The 27,630-nt window shown below is 38.0% G+C and overlaps 1 pseudogene; it reads right to left on the bottom strand.

Annotated features, from left to right (window-relative positions):
- Positions 1 to 271: 271 nt before the first annotated feature.
- Positions 272 to 2,722, bottom strand: LOC129674866 (protein DBF4 homolog A-like; annotated as a pseudogene).
- Between the last annotated feature and the right edge of the window lie 24,908 nt (positions 2,723 to 27,630).

The following is a 27,630-nucleotide window of genomic DNA, read 5'->3' as shown; positions in this document are numbered from 1 at the left end:
TATTTTCAGTATTAGAGCAAATTATATTCACTGTTACTCTTATGAAACAATTATGACCATGGTATATAGAATAAACCATGTTTTATTGTATAATTTGTAATAGCTACTCAATTCTGGAAAAATAACATACCTCATCTTAACATTTACAGATGGCTTTATAAACAAAGTTGGCAAAAAAACAAAATAAAATACTCCACAACTCTTAAGAATTATATGTGTATTTATAAAATTTCAGGAATATAACTCTAACTTCTGGAAAGCATATTAAGTACTAAAATCCAACAAATATATAAGTTGAAGAAGGAGTGAAAAATTGTTAACAGCAAACTAATTAAATTTTCTTTCTCCCCAATATCTAAAACATATTCCACTGTTTTCAGTGTAGCTTGTAAAACCCAAAAATTCTGATTTCTTGCTGCTTGTCCAAAAAGGGTCTAGTAGAGACTTCATTTGATTTCACAAGTTTTGTCTTCCTGTGCAGGAAGATAAGCATGTTTTTGTTGTTGTTGTTTTAAAATCCAATTGAGCACTTGGTTCTTCTTTTTTTTTTTTTTTCTTTTTTAAAGATTTATTTATTTTATGTATATGAGTGTTCTATCTGCATTTACATTTGCCAGAAGAAGGAATCAGTTCATAATATAGATGGTTGTGAGCCACCATGTGGTCACCGGGAATTTAACTCATGACCTTTGGAAGAGCAGACAGTGCTCTTAACTGCTGAGCCATCTCTCCAGCCCTCATTTTTTTTTCTTCTCCCCTAAGAGTATTCTCACTTCCCACTGGACCTTAACACAAGGCAAATTATCCATATTCTCAATGTCACATTTAAAGTTCCTGAGGACTACAGGATGGAGTTCTAGCCTTCATTGTAAGTTACTCTTTGATGCATTTAATGTCATCAGAATAATGACCAAACACAAAATGAAGGTCCTTTTTCTGCAGATCCTCTGGTCAAAAATGTACAATATAGTAGATATTTTAATTTTGGTTCAGGTGATTATTTTCTTTATTGAGATAAGAAACTTGTACACACATGACTGACACAACTGGAGTGATATCTACCTTTTGTTCTACACCATTTCTATTTATGGTTAATTTATGTGCAGAAACATCAAAGATTTCTTCCTGTTTATTCTTATGAGGAGACAGCTCTGTAAAATTTCGTTTTCTGTCAGGTTCACATGCATTTAACATGTTAACTGGTTTCTCATCAAGTCTTCTCAATCTAATTAAAGAGTAGGATGTGGGTTCTGAAACAAACACAAGCTTTTGTTCAAGTTTATGCGCTTTTTCATACTGAAAACTCTCCTGAAGTGGTTGCCCATTGCTTTCTGCTATGTCTTTCAGGAAAATAGGTCTCAAGGGTAGCTTCTCTTTTGTTTCAGTGTTTTTCACAACATTTGCAGAAACAGAAGAAAGGGATCCAACACTGTATCTTATTCTTTTCTATTTAGGTGTGTCTGTGTGTCTCTTTCATATTCCACAAAATCAAACAATCAATCTAAATACAATACCATAAACAATTTGATACTGCTTACCCTGTGTGAAGTTTCTGTGTTTCTCAGAATGTGAGTTTTCTGAACTTCATGATTCTATAAAGCAACACTAATAACATCTCTCTCTCTTTTCCTTCAAATACAGTTGAATAGGGGTGCCATCATATTTATTGCCATCTGTATTAATTCTGAGCTTAGGCTGAACTTACTTTTGAATGTTGGGTGGCTTATCTACATTAAATAGGGTGCAAAGCTTTTTAGTAAAGTAGTTTATAAAAGGAAGTTGAAAGTAAAATGTCCTGTAAGACTGATCCACTTCTTGAACCTTTAAAAAAGGGCTTTTTGAGTCTCCCTATTCTTACCTTTTGTATTCCAGTACCAGCTTTTTCCCTGATATCCCTCACAGAAGTACTTGATCTCTTGAGTGCACATAACTCTTTCTTCTTCTATTCAATGTAGTATATAGATTGCCATCAATATGACTAATCGTTACCCCCTCCATGATAAGGCATTTGATAATATACTGTTAGCAGGAATAAAATCATGATCCTTAAAAGCTTTTTTAGCTAATAACTTTCCTTGGGTCAAACACATTCTGTCTGGAGACGTAAAGGAAATTCTGGGATGGGTGAGGTGGGATAATGGCTGGGATAAGGTGAGGTGGTTTCTGCAGTATATTCAGATTCCGGATTTGGTATAGAAAAAAATTTCAATACAATGTTTTTGCATACTTTGGTTTCTTTTTATTTGAAACAAGACAATTGACAACTTTGCTAAGAAAAATTTCATCTCAAGGTTGAGCTACCTGCAGTGCAGTGTGCTCTACATTTTCCAGCTTTTGTGAGCTGTTACTCATGCTGGGGTGAGTCTTTAGTGATGCAGCTGTCATTGAATTATTCTTCTTCCTTTTAAGACTGTTTATATCTTTTATATTTCTCACATATGTTGATAGAAGGCAAGTCCCTGTAAAATATATTTTTCTCCAAAGCAGCTTATATTTAGATTTTCCAGTCTATCATCAGTTTTCAGGTATTCCAAAGATGGTCTGTTATTTTCATTTTTTTGTCTTGGATGCCACGTGGGATAGGTGTTTTGCTGTGGATCCTCACACTCTTGAGGTTCAAAGCAGCCACCAGGCACCTACATGCTGGGTCCACACAGGGTGCCACATGTGATGGCCCCAAACACAAAGTTCGAAGGTGCTCCCTACCAAGCATCTGTGCCATGGTCAGGTGCAGCATCCCCTGTCTAAATTTCAGGGCCAGTTTAGCAAATGGTTTTTACAATGTCTTTATCATATGTAATATGGGTTAGGCTGTGACATTTCTGTCCATGCGTATTTGTTATACTTTACTCATATTGACTTCTGTCACTCTCCTATGCACTTTAGCCCTTCTTCTAAATGTTGGGATCCCTTCTTCTTCCCAGTGTTACTTTTTCTGCTGTCATGTATTTTACATACATCTCTCCAGCTTCCTAGTATCTTAGGCTTAGCTTGCACTTTCCTTGCTTATTGAAAGAAAATCAAAAGGTCAAAACCAGAGGAAAAAGTTATTCTTCTGTGCAGATAATATAGTTTTACACTCAAAAGTCTGTGAAGAAAAATCTTTGGCTTGGTAATCACTTTCAGCAGAGCAAAAGGATCAAAAATCAACATGAAAATATTAGTAGCTTCACCATAACCAACAAGGAGAGCACCAGAATAGAAAGATTGAAACTTAGCTTCCACATAGTAGAAAAACAAGCAATATTTGATTTGATCTTCCATTACCTCCTCTTCATGAGGTTCATATGCCTTCTTCCTCCTTGATCATCAGCTTTTGACTTTCATGTCCTGAATAGTCAATTCTTTAAAACTATTTGTTGTTTCTTTCTGATTATTACTGTGAATGTGTGTGTGGGTGTACGTGTGCATGTGTGTGTATGTGTATGTGTACTGTGTATGTGTACATGAGTGAAAGTGTCTATGGAGTCCAGAAGAGAGCTTTGAGTTTGAGTTGTGAAACTCCTGACATACTAAATGTGGAGTACCTTAACTTATCCAACATGTGACATAGTTTTAACAGTTGAGTCTTTGCCTTCTGGATATTTGTTTCTCTTTCATTATGCTTCATTTCTCCCCCATTACTCCCATAACTTCTATCATATACTCAATGGACTTCTTATTTTATTTTATTTTATTTATTTATTTGATTTTATTTTAGAGCCTCTAAACTTCTTTTAAATATTTCTCAGCTTTTTGAATCCTCAGAACTGTAAATCAAAGTGTTTAACTGAATGCTCTCTTATGTAATATAGAATCCGTGCCATTAATTTCATTAATTGAGGTTTAATGTTTTAGGTCACAGTTTTTCATTCTTGGTGTTTTATGTGGTTTTAAGAATAAGCATGACTTATTAAAAATAATTTTGACTGCAGATATAGTTCAACATTATCTGCCTAGCTTACCAAGCTCTTGGGTTCTATTATCAGAACATCAATAAACTAATGACCCTAAAGATTTCATTCAAAACTTACCCTGACAATTAACTTCAGTAAAGTATAAGGGTACAACATCAACATGCAAAAAAATTATGAACTTTTTTATGTACCAACAATAAAATCCCTGAGAAATAAATAAGGAAAATGATTGCATTCACAGTAGTCTGAAATCTAAACAAAATTGTAAAACATCTTCATGATAACAATCATATTTTGGGGGTAATTTTCTATCTTTAAGATTACGTTTATTTCTATTCATGTGTATGTGTGTTCTGTGTGAGACTCTGCCATGTGTGCTCAAGGAAGCCAGAAGAGGATGTGTATCCACTGACTGGAGTTAAAGTGGGCTGTTGAAGACTGATTTTCATCCCCTGTAAATGGTATAAGCTCTTTTAACCACTGGGCCATCTTTTTAGCTCCTTGACAGTTTTCTTGTGTTTTGGATGAGATGTTGGAAGGAAATTAAAGTGTTTTATTATAATATTTCCTGCAATGACACTAGGGCAAATTAAAACCTGTATGTTCTAATGTTAGAAAAATAAGTTGTTTAGTTGATGAGGAAGTCATTTTTTTCTTTGAGACATTACCCTTTAAAGCCAAGTCTGCCATATAGCGAAGGATGACCTAGATCCTCCCATCTTTCTGCCTCCAATAGTGGATACTGAGACTGCAGTTATGGCATGTCTGGATTATGCAGCACACTCTACCATTTGAAGCACATCCCCACTTCAAGATCTTTTTCTTGCTTGCTTGGTTTTCAAATTTCTCTCTCTCTCTCTCTCTCTCTCTCTCTCTCTCTCTCTCTCTTTCTCTCTCTCTCTTACTATCTCTCTCTTTCTCTCTCTGACACATACAAACACACACACACAAAAAAAACCACACACACACACACATATACACACATGCAGTGTTTCTCTTTCCTTATTAGAATTCAAGGTTAGTATAAAAATCACTGGGTTTCTTCATGACAACTTTATGTATGTGACATTATACTTTTTAAACACTTCTTCTTCTAGTGTCCTTCTCCACTCCCAATCCGCTATTAACTGTTTTTCTTCTTTCCCTCAGTTAGTTTCCCTCCCTCTTTCATTTTACATTTACTATATTATGTTCTCTATTACCCACCTCTTTTAAGATTTCTTTATGTTTTCATTATGTCCTTTTTAGTTTAATGACCTACCAAACACACACACACACACACACACACACACACACACAATTTTAAATTTACCTTTCAAGTACGACAGAAAAATGTTGCATTAATCTGTCCAAGTTTGACTTATTTTGCTTAGAATGATGACTTTTACATGCATCCATTTCCTTGCAAATGTCATGATTTCATTTTTGTTTATGACTATATCAAGTTCATTTGTGTCTGTATAGCACATTTTCTTTCTTTGAAAAAAAATTAATATTTCTTTCATTCTTTCATAACTTAATACAACATATCTTTGTCATATTTAGCACTCCCTCTACTCCTTCCAATCCCTCTTAAGACTCAGCCTTTCCTCTTTATTTCCTCCCTACTTTATATCCCCTTAAACATTTGATTTAGAAGAGGCTATCTCAAAAAAAAGATGCCTTCGTTCTTCTACTCTTACAATCAATGTACTCCCTCTTCTTTAGTTCTCTGAGCCTTAAGAATAGTCAGCTCATGACCACATGGCTTACTCATTTTGACCAGTTATGATTTTCTGTAATTATGAACTCCATTTATCAGATTTACTTTATCTATTCATCTATGCTTGAATGTCTAGCTTGGTTCCACTATTATGAATAGTGTAACAATAAACTTGAACGGACAAGTATCTTTCATTTTGATCTAGAGTCTTCAGAAATACAAGTAAGTGTCGTATATTTTTAATTTAAATTTTTTCTTAGAGATATCCTAGTTGCTTAGAAATCTTCAATAGTTGCTGGGCTAGTTTACATTCCCCTCAGCAGTGTATAGAAGTTCTTCCTTCCTTAAATACTTGTTAACATTTTTATTTTTTGTTCTGATTGACATTCTGATGTGGGAGAGACAGAATCTACAATCAGTATTAAATTTTGTTTCCCCAAAGGCTAAAGTTATTGAATACCTTTACAAATACTAATTGGCATTTGTATTACTGCTAATTCATTTTATGATTGTCTTAATTTTTTTTAATTTCTCAAAATTCATTCTGAGAAATTTCAGTTAAAATTCAGCACCCAAATTGAGAAGAGTTTTAATTATAAAATGAATATTACACTTTCTGAATATTTTGATGAATTATAGAAGGCAAAATCCCTCACTAATAATTTTTATTGAAGTGATAACCATCTGTTTAGAAGTACTATATTAAATCAAATGTTGTGAAAATTAACCTTTCCCATTTTTCCCTTACATAATATGGCTTCTTGAAGGTACAATATTTCAGGAGTAGTTTTTTTTTTTTTTTTTTTGTGCATTAGAATGTTTTATTTTTTTATTTTTACGAAATATATTTATTTATTTATTTTCTTTTTTTCTTTTATTTTTTTCTTATCAGTTACATTTTATTAACTCTGTATCCCAGCCCTGTCCCGATCCCTCATTCCCTCCCAGTCCCTCCCTCCCTCATCTCCACCATGCCCCTTGCCAAGTCCACTGATAGGGGGAACCTCCTCCCCATTCATCTGATCCTGTTTTTGTTTTATCAGGTATCTTCAGGACTGGCTGCAAAGCTCTCCTCTGTGGCCTAACAGGACTGCTCCTCCCTTGGGGGGTGGGGAGGCCAAAGAGCCAGTCATTGAGTTCCTGTTAAAAATAGTCCTTGTTCCCCTCACTATGGGAAACCAATTGGTTACTGAGCTACCACAGGCTACATCAGAGCAGAGGTTCTAGGTTACATTCATACATGGTCCTTGGTTGCATGTCAGTCTCAGAAAAGACCCTGTGCCCAGATATGTTTGGTCCTTGTGGAGCTCCTATCCTTTCCTCATCAGACTAACTCCCCTTCTTTCTTATGATTCACTGTACTCTGCCAAAGGTTTGGTCATGAGTCTTTGCTTTGAAAACACTGCTAGTTAGAGTTTTTCAAATGCGCTCAGGAGACTCCTGTCAAGTTTTTACAGAAAAGAACTGTTTTAGAGCTAGCCACTGTGCATAAAATGTATTATGGGGAAAAAAACCCTTAAGATTCCTGGGCCCCAGGAGCAGAATCTTCCTTGGTTTTTGCTTTAGGAAATGTTAAACACATGTCCAGTGCAAAAATCTGTGTCTCCATTTCTTTATTTCCAGTTTCAAGCAAGCATTTTTAAGGAATAAATAAGTTTTAAATAAATTAGGTGTATATTTACATATGAATGTTTTGAGATTTGAGAAGTATGCATAAATAAGTGTACCTTCAATTCTTTTCCTTTTATTGCTATAAATATCAAGAGCAAATGGTTTGGGCTGTGTTGTGCCTATGTCCCAGTTTCCTCCAGCCCCTATTGTTCACTCCACTGTTGAGAAGGAGCCACGTTCCTTAAGCCTATAGGTTTAGAGGATATGCGCTGAATATGTTACAAACAACACTGGGGAGATGGCTCTGCTGGGTGTCTTCCAGTCACACACACTGACTGCATACTGCACAGGGCAACGAGGTGCTGCATGTGGGAATAAGGCTAACAACCTAGAGCTATGGAGTGGAGTTGTTGCTACCAGTGAAGATATTATTGCACCATCTGAATAATTATTAAGATTTCCAGGGAACTGAAAGTCAATGCTCAGTGGTGAGCTTCAGTCAGCCTGATCGCATGAAAAGAAGACATACAAGTGACCAGAATACAAAGGGAATTTCCAGTTAGGCCACGGTCTTCCAGTGATACCATGCACCACAACAGCATATAATATTAAGCTTTAATTTAAGATAATGTATAACAATCCCTCCCCTCAAAAAAAAATCCAGTTGTGGATTTAAAATCTCATGGTTGTGACTAGGATTCACAAACTTCAATGTTTTCCTCCTGCTCAAGGGATACAATCTAGTCTTCATTTGTCTATGCTTCTCTGGCCTTGTAGGCAAGTACACAGGCATACGCAGGTTTTGCAAGACCAGTGCTCTCACAATTAATAAACAAGAAATAAGGTGAATTAAAAATTTTCATTTCTGTATATATGCTACATATTAATGCCCTGTCTCATATGAGCTAGCTAGGATGTGTTTCTCATTCTGTGAACTTTCTTTACACTGGTGATTATTTATTTTCTTGTGCAGAAGCTTCTTTTTTTTTATTGTAATCAAACTTGTCAATTCCTATGCTATTGGAGTTCCATTCAGATAATCCTGGCTTATGTGTTGTAGTAAATTTAAAAAAAGATATAGAAGATTATCTCAGCAATGGAACTAGAAAATATAATTTTGAGTGAGGTAACCCAGATGCTGAAAGATAGACATGGCATATATTCACTTATAAGTGAATATTAGGCATATAATATGGAATAAAGCTACTAAAATCTTTAGTCCTGAAGAAGCTAAACAACAAGAAGAAAGTTAGGGAAGAGGCTTAATTCTCATTCAGAATGGCAAATATGATAGGCATCAGAAGTACGAAAAGACAGGGGTCAGGACAGGATCCTACCACAGAGGGCCTCTGAAAGCCTCTACCCATCAGGGTATTGATGCAGATGCTGAGACTCATAGACAAACTTTAGGCAGAGTACAGTGAATCCTATGAAAGAAGTAGAAAAACCTGGAAGGAACAGGAGCTCCACAAGAAGACCAACAGAGACAAAAATCTTGGCCCAGGGGTCCTGCAGAGACTGATGAATTGAACAAGGACGTAGATCCCGTGCTCAGATGTAGGGTATTCAGTCTCAGTGTGAATTCCCTAGTAAGGAGAGCAAGGGCTGTATCTGGGATGAACTTGGTTGTCTGGTCTTTGATCACCTTCCCCTGGCAAGGTGGCCTTACTGGACCACAGAGAAAGAGGACCCACACAGTCCTGATGAGACCCGATAGACTAGGGCCAGATAGTAGTGGACTAGGGGAGAGATTCAGTGGGGGCAAAGGAAGAGACGGTGGGACCAGGAAGGATGAGGAAGGGGGTTACAGCTGGGATAAAAAGTGAATAAATTGTAAATAATAATAATAATAATAATAATAATAATAATAATAATAATAATAATAATGATGATGAGAAAAATTCTAAAAGATTACCATGGTGGTATTATCTAACCTGCTATCAGAAATAATAAGACACAGAAACCTGTTAGATTTTATAATTTCCTTATTTACCTTGAGTCAGGCAGATATTTCACTTACATGGTCTCCACATCACCACCATCCTTCTCCCAGGCCCCATCCAATGCTATCCATCTTAATCCTTCCTATCTGGTCTATCTTCCATCCATAATCCAATGGTACTTGCTTCTAATCTTCATCTGGGCATTTCATACAATTATTGAAGTCCTTCCACCCAGTCCACATGGTTTCTTCTCCACACTAACCCATTGTGGCATCTTCCTTCTTCCTCTCTTCCTATCCATCTGTCTCCTGTGATTCTCCTGAACCTAAAGCCCAGGATCCTTAGCCACTCCTACTCCATTCTGCCCTCCCCAGGTATAGGCTATTTAACTGAAGAATCAGATATAATGACTTAGGCAGGTTTACACAACAAAGATGTGTGTGTATGTATAAGTTTATGTGAGAATGAGCTCTTCTGAGCAGGGAAAAGATCTTGGGGACCAGTAACTCGCAGCAGACTAACCTACAGCACATAAGCCTGTATGTTGAAATACTTTCCCAGATTTCTTCTGGCACTTTCAAAGTTTCAGGTCTTAAATTAAGGTCTTTAATTACTTTTGAACTCATTGTGTTTGTATGTGTGTGTGTGTACGATTGTGAGTGGGAAGTTTCAATCTTCTACATATGGGAAGTCAGGCTAAGCAGGCTAATTTTTCCAATGTTTGCTTTTAGAAATGCTGTCAAAGTTAGATAACTATAAGAATTTTAGTTTAATTCTATATCATGTACTTTTTTCTACTACTATACAACTATATTTTTTGATAGTGCTATGCCACATTTGCTATTATGGGTCCGTAATATAATTTGAGATTTTGTTGTGATATCTCCAGCATTGCTCTTTGTGTTAAAAATGGTTTAAGCTATTCCAAGACTTAGACCTTTCATATACATTTTAGGAATGTTCTTCCTATTTTTTTGAAGACTAGCATTGGGATTTTAATGAGGAATGTATTAAATCTGTACACTGAGTTTGGAATATGGCCATTGCTATAATACTTTGTCTATCCATGAACACGAAAGTCATTCTGACTTCAAATGTCTTCTTTAATTTTTTTCTTCATTATGTTAAAATTTTAGTTGAAGAGATCTTTTATCACATTCATTATATTTAATCTTGGGTATTTTTGAAGCTATTGTGAATAGGCTTTTTTAATGATTTTATTCTTGGTGAGTTTCTCAGTGATATAGTCATATACATTTACATAAATATATATATATACCCATATATGTATATGTATGTATATTTGACTTAAAATACTTGTGTGTGTATGTTTGTGTGTGTAGGACATGTGTGGTTGCTGATGGAGTCAGAAGAAGGCTTTGGGTTTCTGGAGCTGGAGTTATAGGGAGTTGTGAGTTGCCCTGTTGTGGGTGCTAAGAACTAAACTTGGATCCTCTTAAAGAGCAACAAGTCTTCATTTTTATTTTAATTTTTATTAATTACACTTTATTCACGTTGTATCCCCCCATAGCCTCCTCCCTCTTCCCCTCTCAATCTCACCCTCCTACCCACTTCTCCACACATGCCGCTCTCAAGGCCACTGATAGGGGAGATCTTCCTCTCCCTCCTTCTGAACCAAGTCTACAGGTCTCATCAGGAGTGGCTGCATTGTCTTCCTCTGTGGCATAGTAAGGATGCTTCCCCCTCAGGGGAAGGTGATCAAAGGGCAGGGCAATCAGTTCATGTCAGAGACAGTCCCTGTTCCCATTACTATGGAACCCACTTGGACACTGAACTACCATGGGCTACATCTGTGCAGTGGCTCTAGGTTATCTCCATGCATGGTCCTTGGTTGGAGTATCAGTCTCAGAAAAGACCCCTGTACCCAGACTTTTAGTTCTGTTGTTCTCTTTTGGAGCTCCTGTCCTCTCAAGTCTTACTATTTCCCACTTCCTTCATAATATTCCCTGCACTCTGCCCAAAGGTTGGCCATAGGTCTCAGCATCTGCTTTGATACCCTGCAGGTAGAGCCTTTCAGAGGTCCTCTGTGGCAGGCTCCTGTCCTGTTTCCTGTTTTCTCCTTCTTCTGATGTCCATCCTCTCTGCCTTTCGGAATGGGGATTGAGCAGAAATTAAAAGGGGGACATAACAACAGACACGGAAGAAATTCAAACAATCATTAGGTCTTACTTAAAAAGCCTACATGCCACAGAGTTTGAAAACCTAAATGGAATGGACAATTTTCTTGATCGATTCCACTTGCCAAGGAGGAATCAAAACCAGGTAAATCAATTAAATAGTCCTATGACTCCTAAGGAAATGGAAGCAGTCATCAAAATTCTCCCATGAAAAGAAAGCCCAGGGCCAGATGGTTTCAGTGTAGAATTATACCAGATCTTCAAAGAAGAGCTAACACCAATACTCTTCAAACTATTCCACAAAATAGAAACAGAAGGAACACTACCAAACTCATTCTATGAAGCCACAGTCACCTTGGTACCTAAACCTCACAAAGACTCAACAAAGAAAGAATTTCAGGCCAATCTCCCTTATCAACATTGATACAAAAATACTCAACAAAATACTTGCAAACTGAATACAAGAACACATCAAAGATATCATCCACTACGACCAAGGAGGGTTCATCCCAGGCATGCAGGGGTGGTTCAATAAATGGAAATCCATCTATTTGATCCACCATATAAACAAACCAAAGGAGAAAAACCACATGAACATCTCCTTAGATGCCGAAAATGCATTTGACAAAATCCAACATACATTCATGTTTAAAATCTTGGAGAGATAAGGGATACAAGGCACATACCTAAATGTAGTAAAGACAATATACAGCAAGCCTATAGCCAATATCAAACTAAACAGAGAAAAACTTAAATCAATCCCATAAGGCAAGGCTGCCCACTTTCTCCACATCTCTTCAACATAGTTCTGGAAGTCCTTGCTAGAGCAATTGTCTTATGACAAAAGAGACCAAGCAGATACAAATTGGAAAGGAAAAAGTCAAATATCACTATCTTCAGATGATATGATAGCAGCAAGTCTTCTTAATCATTGAATCATCTCTCCAGCCCTACTACTGACTTTTGTATGCTGATTTTGTATCTTGGTATATTTTAAAGATTTATCTATTTTAATTTATGTGTATGGATGGGTGTTTTGCCTCCATATATATCTGTATACCACCTGTCTGAAGTGTCCATAGAAGCCAGAAGGTAGCATTGGACGTCCTGGACATAGAGATACAGTTTTTTAAATTACTTTTTTATTTTATTCATTTTATTTTTCTTTTATTTTTATTAGTTGCAGTTTATTAACTTTGTATCCTAGCTGTAGCCCCCTCCCTCATTCCCTCCCACTCTCACCAACCCTCCCTCATGTCCTCCTTTCTCCTCTTCAAGTCCACTGATAGGGGAGGACCTCCTCCCCTTTCATCTGACCCTGGTTTATCAGGTATCTTCAGGATTGGCTGCAAAGTCATCCTCTGTGGCCTAGCAGGACTGTTTATCCCTCGGGTTGTAGGGGGGGGGTACAGTTGTTAAGGGCATATGGATGCTGGGGTTTGAACCTGGTTCCCCTGAAAAAACATTTAATACTCTTAACCACTAAGCCATTTTCCAGTCCTTTATCTTGTAATTTTGATGAAAGCGTTTTTTCAGGTATCGATGTTCCCTCATGAAGTCTTTAAGACCTTTTAAGCAGAGGATCATGTTATCTGAAAATAAGAATGATTGTAATTCTTTCTTTCCTATTTAAATATTTTTATGGCATTCTCTTGTTTTATTGATGCAATGAAGATTTTGAGCATTATTTTGAAGAATGGAGAGGAGAGTGGGCACTCTTGTTTCTTTTCAGATTTTAGAAGAAATAATCTTAATTTTTCTTTGGAGGATCATGCATATGAATGTTTTAAATTTATATTTCCATTTTCTATGAATTTAATAGTATATGTTTTATTTGGTATTTATTGTTCTTTATTAATGCATTAAAGAATTGTTTTTGCAATGTCTATACTTTCATGATAATTTAAATGAAATTATAATAAAATTAGTAATTGTCATAAATACTAATTCAGGGTCTTGAATTTAGAAAATCATTTTTACTCCTTTGCTTTTTGTTAGCTATGTATTTTATGTTGTCTTGAAATACAGGATCCTCATACTTCAGACCCATTTGTAATGAAATTATAGCTGTGCATTAGCAAACTCAGCTTAAAAGTTTCTTGATTTAAGTCTTAATTGTAACTTCACCAGGTTATATCAGAAAACCTGAATTTGTTCCTTGTAAAATATTTCTTGGTTTGAATGCTTCTAGTCACTCTAATTTAATAGAAAGAAAATTCTGTCACAGGGAGTTGAACTTAACTTGGGAAATTCAGTGAGTTACTAAGAACACTACATTCTATTAGAGACTTAAGGTCATTTATTGCTATTTATTTAACAAAGTGTGAATTTGTTTCTGTTCATGATTAAATTCTCTTCCAATATCAGAAAAATAAATCTTATTCCTGCTAAAAAGCATATTTTAAATTCCAAATCTTATCATATAGATATTAATACAAAAAATAGAAAAATAAAAGAGGAGGACTGATTGAGGATATGGTCATAGTTTCCTTTGGTTTACAAACATACTACAGTTTGTGACAATTCTCTTTTGGCAAGTCAAATCTTATTAGCAAATCTGTCTGTAAGAACTTTTATCATTACACTCTCTAGAGCTTAAAAAAGAAAAAAAAAACATTGTTTCCATTTTTATTCAATAGTCAAAGACATCATTTAGACCCATGCCTCATCATAGTGACCTTTTTGCATGGCCTGACATGTGGATGGGTGATTCATTGATTATAATCCACAAAGAATGGTGTCTTTCTGCCTTTTCTTTTTGTTTTACATCTGAAAATGTTTTAGAAGTCAAATTCATTCACACACTGATGAGAAACATCAAAGACTTTTTATTTTGGTTTCGTAGGTAAGTATTAGTTGGTTTCAAGCCAAATAAACCTAGGTGGGTGGCCTCAGTAAGCTTATTTGCTTAAGACTTACCAGGTGGTCCTGTCCTTGTTTACATGAGATACTGAGGAACTGAATTATCTTTAAAATAGCTGAGGTGTCACATTCCAGGTGAGTAAGAGAGTGAAGCTTGAATCCTCAAAGAACAAAGAAAAAGTTAAGTTTTTTTTTTCCTCTCTGTCTATGTGTGTGTGTGTGTGTGTGTGTGTGTGTGTGTGTGTGTGTGTGTGTGTGTGTGTGTGTGTGTGTTTACTGGAATGAGAAAGGGCTAAAGACATCAAAAGTTTTATTTCTCTTAATTGAGGGTCCACAGAAAAAGTAAAAGTGGTAAGTATGATCCATATTTCTATGGAGGTTTGTGTTGTATATTATGTATACATGGACTACTAAGTTTTGAAAAAGAGTGATCATGCATATTGAAAGAGACTGTAATATAACAATCCATATTTATTAAGCACATACTGTTCAGTGGGAACTACTTTGGGCCATTTGCATGTATTAAATAAATGAAATTTTCAATACAACTGCTAGTTGTATAATAATGATATTCATATTTCACATATTAAGCTGCATCTCACAGAAGTGGAAAATCTGTCAAAGGAAATTAGGTAACACAGGAAATTAGGATTTGAACCCATATACAGGGATCCTCTGTTTTCCACTATCTCCACTTCTTCAAAATTCTTACCTAAACCATCTTCTTAGATATCCAGGAAACTCCCCCTGCTTTGGGGGTGGAGAAATAGATGTTCTCTGGTGCCAGTAGTATGAGGATTGACATTGGAATAGTCTATAGAAAATAATTAGAAAATACCATTAACATTCCAGGTAAAAGGCTCATTTACATTCCAGGTAAAATCCTCAGGGGTTCATCAAGGAATTTATGAAAAAAAAGCAAACAACAAACCTTGATTAATTTTATCTGGAGTTGCTTGTAAAGAGGGAGACAGAGAACATGCACTGCATGGAGGAAGTAAATAGACATGAGGTCTCATCCCTAGCCAAGAGGCTCCTAATCAAGCAGCTATTTGCAATTGATAGTGGGAGAGGAAAAACTGATTTTCTTCATTGGAGTGACATTGGTTACATCAACCACATTCCAGGGCTCATGTGTATTCAGCCAACACTAACTAAACTCCCTGTTTGCTTTTTTTTTTTTTTTTCTTAAGTGACATAGAACTTGAAGTTGAGTGGGTGTGTGGAGAAGTGGAGCTGGATCTGATAGTAGTAGGTGGAGAGGAATGCATATGGTCAAAAAATAGTGTATGAAGATTCCAAAGAATAAGTAAAAACATAACTAAAATAGAAATTGTGAAATCCAATGATCTGTGTTTCAGTTTCTCATTGACTTCATCTCTGGATTTTCGTCCAAATTTTCGCCATCTATATAAAGGAAATGAACATAAACACAAGTGCTCCCACTCCTGTTCTCTTTTGATTTACATGATGTGCATGATTCTCTTTTAAATGTCTTTATTTATTTATTTATTTATTTATTTATTTATTTATTTATTTATTTATTTAATGATCTTGCTGTCTTCTTTTTCTCTCTCTAGTCCTTCAAGTGCTTTTAGAAGGGCTTTTCCTTCCATCCACATCCCCTCCTTTGTAAATCTGTATAGTTCTTAGTATCCAGTGTTTCCCCTCCAATCTGAGCTCCAAATTCTTCCACCTAACTATGTACTAAGTACCTCCCTTTCATAGCTTTTCTATACTTCATTTTAACAGGTTTTAATAGTAAATTGTTCTTTCTTCTTTTAATAAAACCTTACTCAGAAAACAGTGACTTTTAAAAACATGAATATGATTTTCATCATGTCTCTGTTTCAAAACTATGCCTGAATCTTCAGTGGCTTCATAGTGCCATTCTAAATGTCCTCAGTCATACTACAACACCATGTCCACTGTCTTCTCTAGATAACCAACCAATCCCAGAACATATCTGGAAGCTTGATATCACTGTTGTTTTTGACTTGCAAACTAACTTTGATTTCTGTTCCATTTTTTAGTTTTATCTTTTCAATTAATAGCTTCTGGGTCAGAACGTGAATAATAACTGACTATGTAGTGCTTAATTCTAAATGGAACATCAATAGCATCTTCCTCCAAGGCTCAGGGAATATCTAGAAAAGGGAATAATAATAATTGGTGATTTAAATAAATTCATTAATTTAAAAGTGAGAAGGGGCATATGGAAGAGTTTGAAGGGAAAAAGAGAAGGCAGAGATATGTAATTAAATTATAATCTCAAAAATAAAATTAAAATTAAAAAGATACTTGCAGTAACAATCTTCAACTTTAAATATTAATAGTTAATAAAATGAAATGTATGCTTTTATAAAGGCAACTAAAATTAACTGCATGAATATCAGCATGCATATGTCAGGTCACCTTCACATCTCATGTGAATATTTAGTTTTGTTTTCTTTTTCTTTCTTCTTTTATTCTTTTTCATTATTCTTTTTATCTTTTTTTCCCTTTGATTTAATATGACAATTACAGCCTAAAGGAGGCAGTCCAAGATGGCGGTGACTAGTATGCACCATATCTGAGGTGCACAGGATCCGAAACTGAACCTGCAAAATTGGTGAGTAGAGCGGCAGCTGAAGCCAGAACATCCACACTGAAGCTTCCTGAGCAAGAGGGGACAACCTGTGACCTTGGACAGCTTGGATCCAGGTTACACTATAGACGTCTCCAGGGACTACAAGTGGCGAATATTCAACCCCTTGTACTTCCCTTTCCCCAAGCATGGGTCTTCCTGTTCGGTGGAGGCTGCTGGCAGTGGCCTCTGCCCCAAGTACTGGCCTCCCTGTTGGGCTGAGAGTGCAGTGATTGCTCCAAGCACAAGTCTCCACTCTAGGGTCTGAAAAGGCACAGTCAAACCTCCCTGGCTTTCCTGGGCTGCAGCGGCAGCAGGGTGGCAGCTAGTCCAAGCAGGAGCTTCCATGCTCATGACTGAGGATGCAGAGGCAGTCACCCCAAGTACAGGCAATCACTGCCTGGAGACCAAACAGTGGACACCACTGAGCTGATGGATCTCCTATACTCTAATTTGCCCCTGCGGGTGCAAATCTGAGAGTAGAAAACAGGGGCAACCTCTGTGTTTTCTGATTAGGCCTACAAGTGAGTGTGCCTTTAAGTGAGTGCATGCAGAGCCCCAGATCCAGGGTCCCTCTATAAGAGCAGCCAGACATCGGATCCCTCCCATCCATATCCCCACTGTGGGCAACATAGGGATCCTTGAAACAGCATTCTCAACATTGAAGCTCCTGTTCTGTGGGTCTCCTAGTGGAATCCAGGCCAAAAATACATGGAGCCCAGAAAGATCTGAATACCAGGAGGACAGTACAACAGGCCTAAGAGACCACTGAGGTGTTCAGGGCACCTGCACATGTGCATCACACCTAGGAACAACGCCAGAACCAGAAACCGTCCCCCCTTTCCTTCTCTTAAGTGCCACCCTTCAGGCATCTAAATGCTCTAGAACCCTTTTCCCGAAGGTACACCACCACACAAATGCCCGCACATGTGCATATGTACCTGCAACCTTCCTCCCTTAACTACAGCTAAAACACCAACATCCACTCTCAAACCAATGGACCTCTATCATCTTCCCTGAAGAATACTCCAGACACTAGAAACATACAGTCCCAGTCTCAAGTACTGACTCGAGGAACAAACTGCGAAGGTTATGAATAAGCAGATGGTAGAGGTTGGCATAAGAAAACATCTAACAAAAATCAGGACATCATGGTGTCACCTGCAAACCCCAAAAACAATGGATATTTTAATTCATTGGAAACACAGGAAAATGATTTCAAAGCTATGCTTATCCAGTTATTAGAGGCACATAAAGAGGAAACAAACAAAGCTCTCAAAGAAATACAGGCAAATACAGCCAAACAAATAGAGGCACAGGGAGAAGCACAAGCAGAGGCACTTAAAGAGGAAACGAATAAAAATATAGGTTATTATCTGATGTATCTTCTAAATATAACCATTTGGGCTTTGACCCACTCTCTTTCCCCCTTCTGTGTGCCATCAAACCAGTAGACAATATAAGAATAAGTAATACTTATAAATAGCTGAACAAATTCCTATCCCCAACTCATTTACACAATAATCTTTTCTATGAATTTTAACAGTGGACACTATGTGATAATTTTAATACTTTGTCATATATTGACAACCTTTTTAACATATAGAGTCTAGATGTTGAAAATTTTAGACATATTTGTCTGTTACAGTATATACACAGTAAAAAAAAAATGTAAATATGTAGAAATGACATCTGAAGAGGTCCCATATAACAAAGCTGCTATATGACTTTGCTGCTACCTCTCAGCATATCTTCCAAACCAGTGCTCAAAGAGGGCTCATAATTCCACTCCCTGAAGACAGCTTTTCATGAATATTAGCAAAAAGATATTTACAAAGTGATATTCACTACCTCTATATTAAATATACATTGGGCACTTCTAAACATCTAGATAGACCAGATGTTTCAAGTAAGGACTGTGGTCCACTATGTTCACAGTAGTCCAGTAAATGGTACAAATTGAACAAGAATAATTTTAAAAATTAACACAAAAAGTACAAAATATATTGTTCTACTAACTTGACTGTGTTTTACTCTGATAACGTCTTTAACATCTTAGATGACTAGATGCTGTAAATTAGGACTCCTTTGTCCTTCCTATATACTATGTATAGAACAAAATCAAACAAAATGGGATATAGTTTGTTTTCCATCCACAGAGCACAGTGGCTTAGATCTCTGCATGTCCCTTTTCTAGGAACCAGGGCACAAACCATGTGGTCAACTCAGAGATGTTTGGTTATTGCTCTCCAAACAATATTTCAAATGAATCCTGACCAAAAAAATAGTATTCATATAACATTTTACTACTACTTATAAAATATGTCACTCAGACACTTCATAGCATCTAGAAAGACAAATACTTGGCATTTCAAACACACAAACATGGGAAGTGGGTATGAAATGAGTAATAAAATGTATACATGGTTAGAATACAAAAATAAAAAGTAATAAACATATAGTTAGAATACAAAAAAAATCGCCTTCACCCAACCAATCTTGTTCTTCTGAAACTCTTCCCCTCCTGCTGGGTACTCTAAACTACTGAATAAACAAGGCCAAGTGTCACTCCTCTGGTCTTAGTAAAGGGAGCCTGAACAATCCCATTTCTAAGTCACTTCTAGAAGATATGCTTATGATTTGAGTTTTTAATTAAATTTTTACATTTTTATATTAATCACAGTCTAATCACCTTGAATCCCAGCTGTAACGCCATCTCTATTTCCCTCCCAATTCCACTCTCCCTCCCTCATCTCCTCCCATACCTCTCTCCAAGTCCACCAATAGGGGAGGTCCTTCCATCCGAACCAAGCATATCAGGTCTCAACAGGACTAGCTACATTGTCCTCCTCTGTTGCCTGGAAAGGCTGCTCACCATTCAAGGGGGATGGTCAAACAGCCAGCCAATGAGTTCATGTCAGAGACAATCCCTGTTCCACCTACTAGAGAACCCACGTGGATTCTGAGCTGCCATGGGCTAAATCTAAGCAGGGTTTCTAGGTTATATCCACACATGGTCCTTGGTTTGAGAAGCATTCTCAGAAGAGAACCCTGTGCCAACATTTCTTGGTTCTGTTGATCTTGTGGAGCTCCTGTCTTCTCCAGGTCTTACTCTCTCCCCCTTCTTTCATAAGATTCCCTGCACTCTGCCCAAAGTTTGGTTATGAGTCTCAGCATCTGCTTTGATACACTGCTGGGTAGAGTCTTTCAGAGGCCCTCTGTTGTAAGCTCCTGTCCTGTTTCCTGTTTTCTCCTTCTAACAATATCTGTTCCGTTTTACTTTCTGCGTGAGGATTGATCATCTTACCTGGGGTCCTCTTTCTATCTCACCTTCCTTAGATGTACAGATTTTAGTATGTTTATCCTATCTTATAAGTCTACTATCCACTTATAAGTGAGTATATAACATGTGTGTCTATCTGCTTCTGGCATACCTCACTCAGGATCTTTTCTAGATTCCACCATTTGACTGAAAATTTCATGATTTTTTTGTTTTTAATTGCTGGGTAGTATTCCATTGTATAAATGTACTAAATTGATAATTCAGAGAGATTCGAAAGGGGGGGGGGCAAGATGGTGGCGCCGGGAGAACACTGTGTCTGAGAAGCAGGACAACACTCTCCATGCAGCAACCAGGAGACTGAACTCTGGACCCTAAAACTACAGCGATCGTGTTTCCCAGGTGAAGGGAGGCTCCCACAGCATGGGAATCGGTCGGGTCCACTCTCGGGCTGCACAGCCAGAACCCAGAAGAGATCCCGGGTAATACAGGCTTTGGGTCTATAGGCTGGTGCTGCAAGCCTGCAGGTCCTGATCACTTTCCCAGGCTGATTGGTGAGCACAAGCGTGCCAGAGACTGAGAGTCCCAGTCACAAGAAAACCCCATGGGGAAGGAAAGTTGCGAGACTGATCACGGGTCACCCGGTCTTTAACTGGAAGGTCTTGCTGACCTTGGGTACCTGCCAACATCACAACTGAGCTCCCGGCGCTCGGGGAGAGGAGCTGCGCACCCAGCTCAAAATCCCTATTCCCTCTTCAGAGGAGGCAGGAGGCGTCCAGCAGAATCTGCCACAGACCACATTGTCTGTACTCCAACCCAGATCGGGGCTGAGAAAACACAATCTTTTCGGGCACTCCCTCAAACGCCGCAATAACCATGCTGCAGTGGAGAAAAAGGATAAAGAGGCACACAGCAGCTTCACAGTGCCAGGACCCCAGTGCTGCCGGCTGCTCCTAGCAAACAAATTTCAGCTCGGGATCGGAGACTATGATCACTCAACATGTCCTGAGATTCTCCTGGGTCCAGCGAAATAAGGTCTAGCACCAAGTCTGATCACCAGCGCACCCCCCCGACCCCGGGCAGAAAAACCCAGGCTCAGGATCCCAACCCCTTCTGGCACTCCCCTGACAGCACCGCCATAAGTTTGCCCTAGCAGAGGGGAAGGTCAGATGGGATGGAAAGAGAGGCAGCCTGCCAAAGGACACATAACTCCCTCTCCAGCACACCCAGCAGCCCCTAGCAGAGAAACCCAAGCTCTGGATCTGAGGACACTCAGCCCTACCTGGTCCTATCTCGGGATCAGCAAACAGGTTCTTCTGCCAGGCTGCTTCTGGCAGAGAGATCTGGGCTCGGGATCTGGGATTGAGAACACTCAACCAAACTCTTTCCCACACTACCCCGGGACGAGTCAACATAACCCCTCCTGGCAGAGGGAAAAGACAGAGAGGCAGCTTACAGGAAAGGTGGACACCGAGTCCTGCGGCCACAGTGTCACAGAGCTGACTGTTAGCCTACCTGCGCATTTAACGCAGCAGGACCAAATCAGAGAGTAGAGAGCAAGGGGAATCCCTATGCATTCCAACTGGTCCTGCAAGAGAGTGAGTGAGCCTTCTAGGGAGAGTTTGCCCCAGACCCAGGGCCTCTCCACAGAAGCAACCAGACGAGATCCCTGCCACCCACACCCCTAGTGTGGGCATAATAGAGATTCTTGGGATAGTGACCCCAACGTTGAAGCCTCCACCAGTGTAATCCAGGCAAACAATCCCTGGATCTCAGACAGACCTGCATAATAGTGGCCTGCAGGCCACTGCAATAGTCAAAGAATCCGCTCATGCACACTGTGCCTGCTAAAAGTGCATGCTAATAGCGCCAACGTCACATTCCTTATTTAGGCAAAACTGAAACAACAACACATACTCCAAACCAGCGAACCTCTCTCATATTCCTGAAAAAACAGTCCAGAAAACAGGAAGAGATGATCATAGGCCGAACTACAAACTCAAGGAACAAACAGTGAGGGTTATAAATAACCAGATGGCTAGAAGCAGACTTAACAACACTACGAACAAAAATCAGGATATAATGACATCGCCAACAGCACCACAAAATAATGGACACTTCAATTCACTAGATATACAAGAAAACAACCTCAAAACTATTTCTCCAGCTATTAGAGTCCCATAAAGATGAAATGAACAAAGCCCTCAGAGAAATAGCCAAAGAAATCGAGACGAACCAAATGGAAACAAATCGAGCTCTCAGAGAAATGACCACAATAATTGAGGCAAAGAAAGAAGAAATAAACAAAGCTCTCATAGAAATACAGGCAATTATAGCCAAAGAAGTAGAGGCACAATTAGTGATACATAGAGAGGAAACGGACAAAAAAAAAAAAATAGAAGCTGTCATTGAAAAGCAGAACTCCACATTCAAGCAGATGAAGGAAATGATACAAGACATGAAAACAATTAGCATCAATAAAGAAAACACAAACAGAGAAAAACCAGGAGCTGGAGAACATAGAGAAAAGACCAGGAACTACAAAGGTAAGCATCACCAACAGAATACAAGAGATAGAAGAAAGAATCTCAGGAGCCGAAGATACACTTGCGGAAATTGACACATCTCTCAAAGAAAAAATAAAATCAGAAAAGTTCCAAACACAAAACCTCCAAGAAATCAAGGACACCATGAAAAGACAAAATCTAAGAATAATAGGAGTAGGAGAAAAAGAAGACATCAGGCTCAAATGACCGGAAAATATTTTCAAGAAAATTATAGAAGAAAACTTTCCCAACTCAAAGAAGGAGATGACCATAAACATACAAGAGGCCTACAGAACACCAAGTAGACTAGACCAGAAAAGAAATTCTTCACGTCACATCATAGTCAAAACACTGAACCTAAAAAAACAAAGAAAAAATTCTAAAAGCCTCAAGGGAAAAAGGCCAAGTAACATATGAAGGTAGACCTATCAGAATCACAGCAGATTTCTCAACAGAAACTATGAAAGCCAGAAGGGCCTGGACAGAAATCATACAGTCCTTAAGGGACCACAGATTCCAACCCAGACTAATATACCCAGCAAAATTTCAATCAACATAGACGGAGAATTCAAAATATTCCAAGACAAAACCAAATTTAAACAATATCTACATAGTAACCCAGCTCTACAGAAGTTACTAGAAGGAAACTCCAAACCAAAGAAAACAACTACGTCTAAGGAAACAGAGAAAATAGATAACTATACAACAAAAAAACCAAAAGAAGACAAGCAATGAAACTCAGTGACACCACCAACCCCACATCTAAAGTAAGTAACAATTGTTGGTCACTAGTTTCTATCAACATCAACGGACTCAACTCCCCAATTAAAAGACACAGACTAACAGAATGGTTGCGGAAACAGGATCCATCATTCTGTTGCATCCAAGAAACACACCTATGCAACAAAGATAAACACTACCTCAGAGTAAAGGGCTGGAAAAATGTCTTTCAAACAAAGGTTCCAGAAAACAAGCTGGAGTAGCCATCCTAATATCTAATAAAATAGACTTTCAACCCAAGTTAATCAAAAAAGATAAGGACGGCCACAATATTCTCATCAAAGGAAAAATCCAACAAGAGGACATCACAATTTTGAATATCTATGCCCCAAATACAAGAGCACCTACATTTGTAAATGAAACAATATTAAAGCTTAAATTACACATTGATCCTAAAACCGTAATAGTGGGAGACTTCAACACTCCACTCTCACCAAGGGACAGATCAAATAGACAGAAAACAAATAGGGAAATAAAAACACTTACAGAGTCCCTAAATCAAATGGACCTAATAGACGTCTACAGATTTTTCATCCAAACTCAAAAGAATATACCTTCTTTTCAGCACCGCATGGAACCTTCTCCAAAATAGACCATATAGTTGGTCATAAAGCAAGCCTCAACAGATACAAAAGGATTGAAATAATCCATTGTATTCTATCTGACCACCATGGACTAAAGCTGGACCTCAACAACAACGGAAATAACAAAAAGCCGACACACACATGGAAACTGAACAACTTGTTACTCAACGACAGCTGGGTTAAGGAAGAAAAAAAGAAAGAAATTAAAGACTTCCTAGAATTCAATGAAAATGATGGCACAACATACCCAAATTTATGGGACACATTGAAACCAGTGCTCAGAGGAAAATTTATAGCACTAAGTGCCTGCAAGAAGAAATTCGTAACATCACATACAAACAACTTAATGGCCCAACTGAAAACCCTAGAAAAAAAGAAGCAGATACACGCAAGAGAAGCAGTCGGCTGGAAATAATTAAACTCAGGTCTGAAATCAATCAGTTAGAAACAAATAAAATTATTCAAAGAATCAATGAAACAAAAAGTTGTTTCTTTGAGAAAATCAACAAGATTTACAAATCCTTAGCCAAACTAACTAAAAAGCAGAGAGAATCTATCCAAATCAGCAAAATCAGAAATAAAAAGGGGGACATAACTACAGACGCCGGGGGAATCCAAACAATCATTAGGTCCTACTACAAAAGCCTATATGCCACAAAATTTGAAAACCTAAATGAAATGGACAATTTTCTTGATAGATTCCATCTTCCAACATTATGTCAAAATCAGGTAGAAAAACTGAATAGCCCTATATCCCCCAAGGAAATTGAAACAGTCATTCACAGTCTCCCCTCCAAAAAACCCTGGGCCAGATATTTTCAGTGCGGAATTCTACCAGACCTTCAAAGAAGTGCTAATACCAATTCTCCTCAAACTATTCCACAAAATAGAAAATGAAGGTACGTTACCAAACTCATTCTATGAAGCAACAGTCACCCTGATAACTAAACCACACAAAGACCCAAAAAAAAAAAAACAAAAAAAAACTTCAGGCCTATCTCTCTTATGAACATTGACGCAAAAATACTCAATAAAATATGTGCAAACCGAATCCAAGAACTCATCAAAGATATCATCCAACACATGATCATCTCCTTAGATGCTGAAAAAGCATTTGACAAAGTCCAACACCCATTCATGTTTAAAGTCTTGGAGAGATCAAGGATACAAGGCACATATCTAAGCATAGCAAAGGCAATATACTACAAGCCTATAGCCAACATCAAACTCAATGGAGAGAAACTTAAATCAATCCCACTGAAATCAGGGACAAGACAAGGCTGCCCACTCTCTCCCTACCTCTTCAACATAGTACTTGAAGTCCTAGCCAAAGCAATAAGAAAACTAAAGGAGATCAAGGGGACACAAATCGGAAAGGAAGAGGTCAAAGTGTCACTATTTGCAGATAATATGACAGTATATATGAGCGACCCCTTTTAAATTCAACCAGAGAACTCGTCCAGCTGATAAACACCTTCAGCAAAGTGTCAGGATACAAAATCAACTCAAAAAAAAAATCAGAAGCCCTCCTGTATACCAAAGACAAAAGGGTTGAGAAAGAAATTAGGGAAACAACACCCTTCACAATAGCCACTAATAACATAAAGTACCTTGGGGTGTCACTAACCAAGCAAGTGAAAGACCTGTTTGAGAAAAATTTCAAGTCTCTGAAGAAAGAAATTGAAGAATATCTCAGAAGATGGAAAGATCTCCCGTGGCATGGATTGGTAGGATTAACATTGTGTAAATGGCCATCCTGCCAAAGCAATCTACAGATTCAATGCAACTTCCATCAAAATACCAACTCAATTCTTTACAGACCTTGAAAAAAAGATTCTCAGCTTCATATGGAGAAACAAAAAACCCAGAATCTCCAAAACAATCCTGTACAACAACAGATCATCTGGAGGTATCGCCATCCCCGATCTCAAGTTGTACTACAAAGCAATAGTAATAAAAACTGCATGGTATTGGCATAAAAACAGAAAGGAGGATCAATGGAACCACACAGAAGCCCCAGAAATAAACCCACACACCTATGAATACTTGATTTTTGACAAAGAAGCCAAAACCATTCAATGGAAAAAAAGAGAGCATCTTCAACAAATGGTGCTGGTCCAACTGGATGTCTACATGCAGAAAAATGAAAATAGATCCATATTCATCACCCTACACAAAACTAAAGTCCAAGTGGATCAAAGACCTCAACATAAAACCAGATACTCTAAATCTGTTAGAAGAAAAAGTGGGGAACAGCCTAGAATTCATTGCCACAGGAGACAACTTCCTGAACAGAACACCAATAGCACAGGCTCTAAGAGCAACAATCAATAAATGGGACCTCATGAAACTGAAAAGCTTCTGTAAAGCAAAGGACACTGTCATCAAAACAAAACGACTGCCTACAGTTTGGGAAAGAATGTTCACTAACCCTTAATCTGACAGAGGACTAATATCCAGTATCTATAAAGAACTAAAGAAGCTGAAAAGCAGCAAACCAAGTAATCCAATTAAAAAAAATGGGGAAGAAAGCTAAAGAGAGAATTCTCTGTAGAGGAATATCGAATGGCAGAGAAACACTTAAAGAAATGCTCAACCCCATTAGCCATCAGGGAACTGCAAATCAAAACAACCCTGAGATTTCACCTTACACCCATCAGAATGGCCAAGATGAAAAACTCAAGTGACAACACATGCTGGAGAGGTTGTGGAGAAAGGGGAACCCTCCTCCACTGCTGGTGGGAATATAAACTGGTACAACCACTCTGGAAATCTATCTGGCGCTTTCTAAGACAATTAGGAATAGCGCTTCCTCAAGACCCAGCTATACCACTGCTAGGTATATTCCCAAAGTTTGCTCAAGTACACAAAAGGGATACGTGCTCAACCTTGTTTATAGCCACTTTATTTGTAATAGCCAGAACCTGGAAACAACCCAGATGTTCATCAACAGAGGAATGAGTACAGAAATTATGGTATTTTTACACAATGGAATACTACTCAGCAATCAAAAAGGAGGAAATCATGAAATTTGCAGGCAAATGGTGGGATCTAGAAAAGATCATCCTGAGTGAAATATCCCAGAAGGAGAAAGACAAACACGGTATATATTCACTTATATAGACATATAAGATATGACAAACATAATGAAATCTATACACCTAAAGAAGATAATCAAGAGAGCGGACATGGTGTAAGATGATCAATCGTTATTTAGAAAGACAGATGGGATGTGCATTGAACGTATGACAGGAGTCTACTGAGCACATCTGAAAGACTCTAACTAGCATTGTTTTCAAAGCAGATACAAAGACTCATGACCAAACCTTCCGCAGAGTACAGGGAATCATATGAAAGAAGGGGAGCTAGTATGATGGGGAAAGGATAGGAGCTCCACAAGTACCAAATATATCTGGGCACAGGGTCTTTTCTGAGACTGACATTCAACCAACGACCATTTATGGACATAACCTAGAACCTCTGCTCAGATGTATCCTGTGGTAGCTCAGTAACCAATTGGTTTCCCATAGTGAAGGGAACAAGAACTATTTCTCACAGGAACTCAATGACTGGCTCTTTGACCTCCCCACCCCCCAAAGGAGGATCAGTCCTGTTAGGCCACAGAGGAGGGCTTTGCAGCCAGTCCTGAAGATACCTGATAA

This window comes from Psammomys obesus, unplaced genomic scaffold, assembly GCF_907164565.1.
Source record: "Psammomys obesus unplaced genomic scaffold, mPsaObe1.curated_primary_1811, whole genome shotgun sequence".
Taxonomy (NCBI): Eukaryota; Metazoa; Chordata; class Mammalia; order Rodentia; family Muridae; genus Psammomys; species Psammomys obesus.
This window is presented reverse-complemented; position numbering and strand designations above follow the sequence as displayed.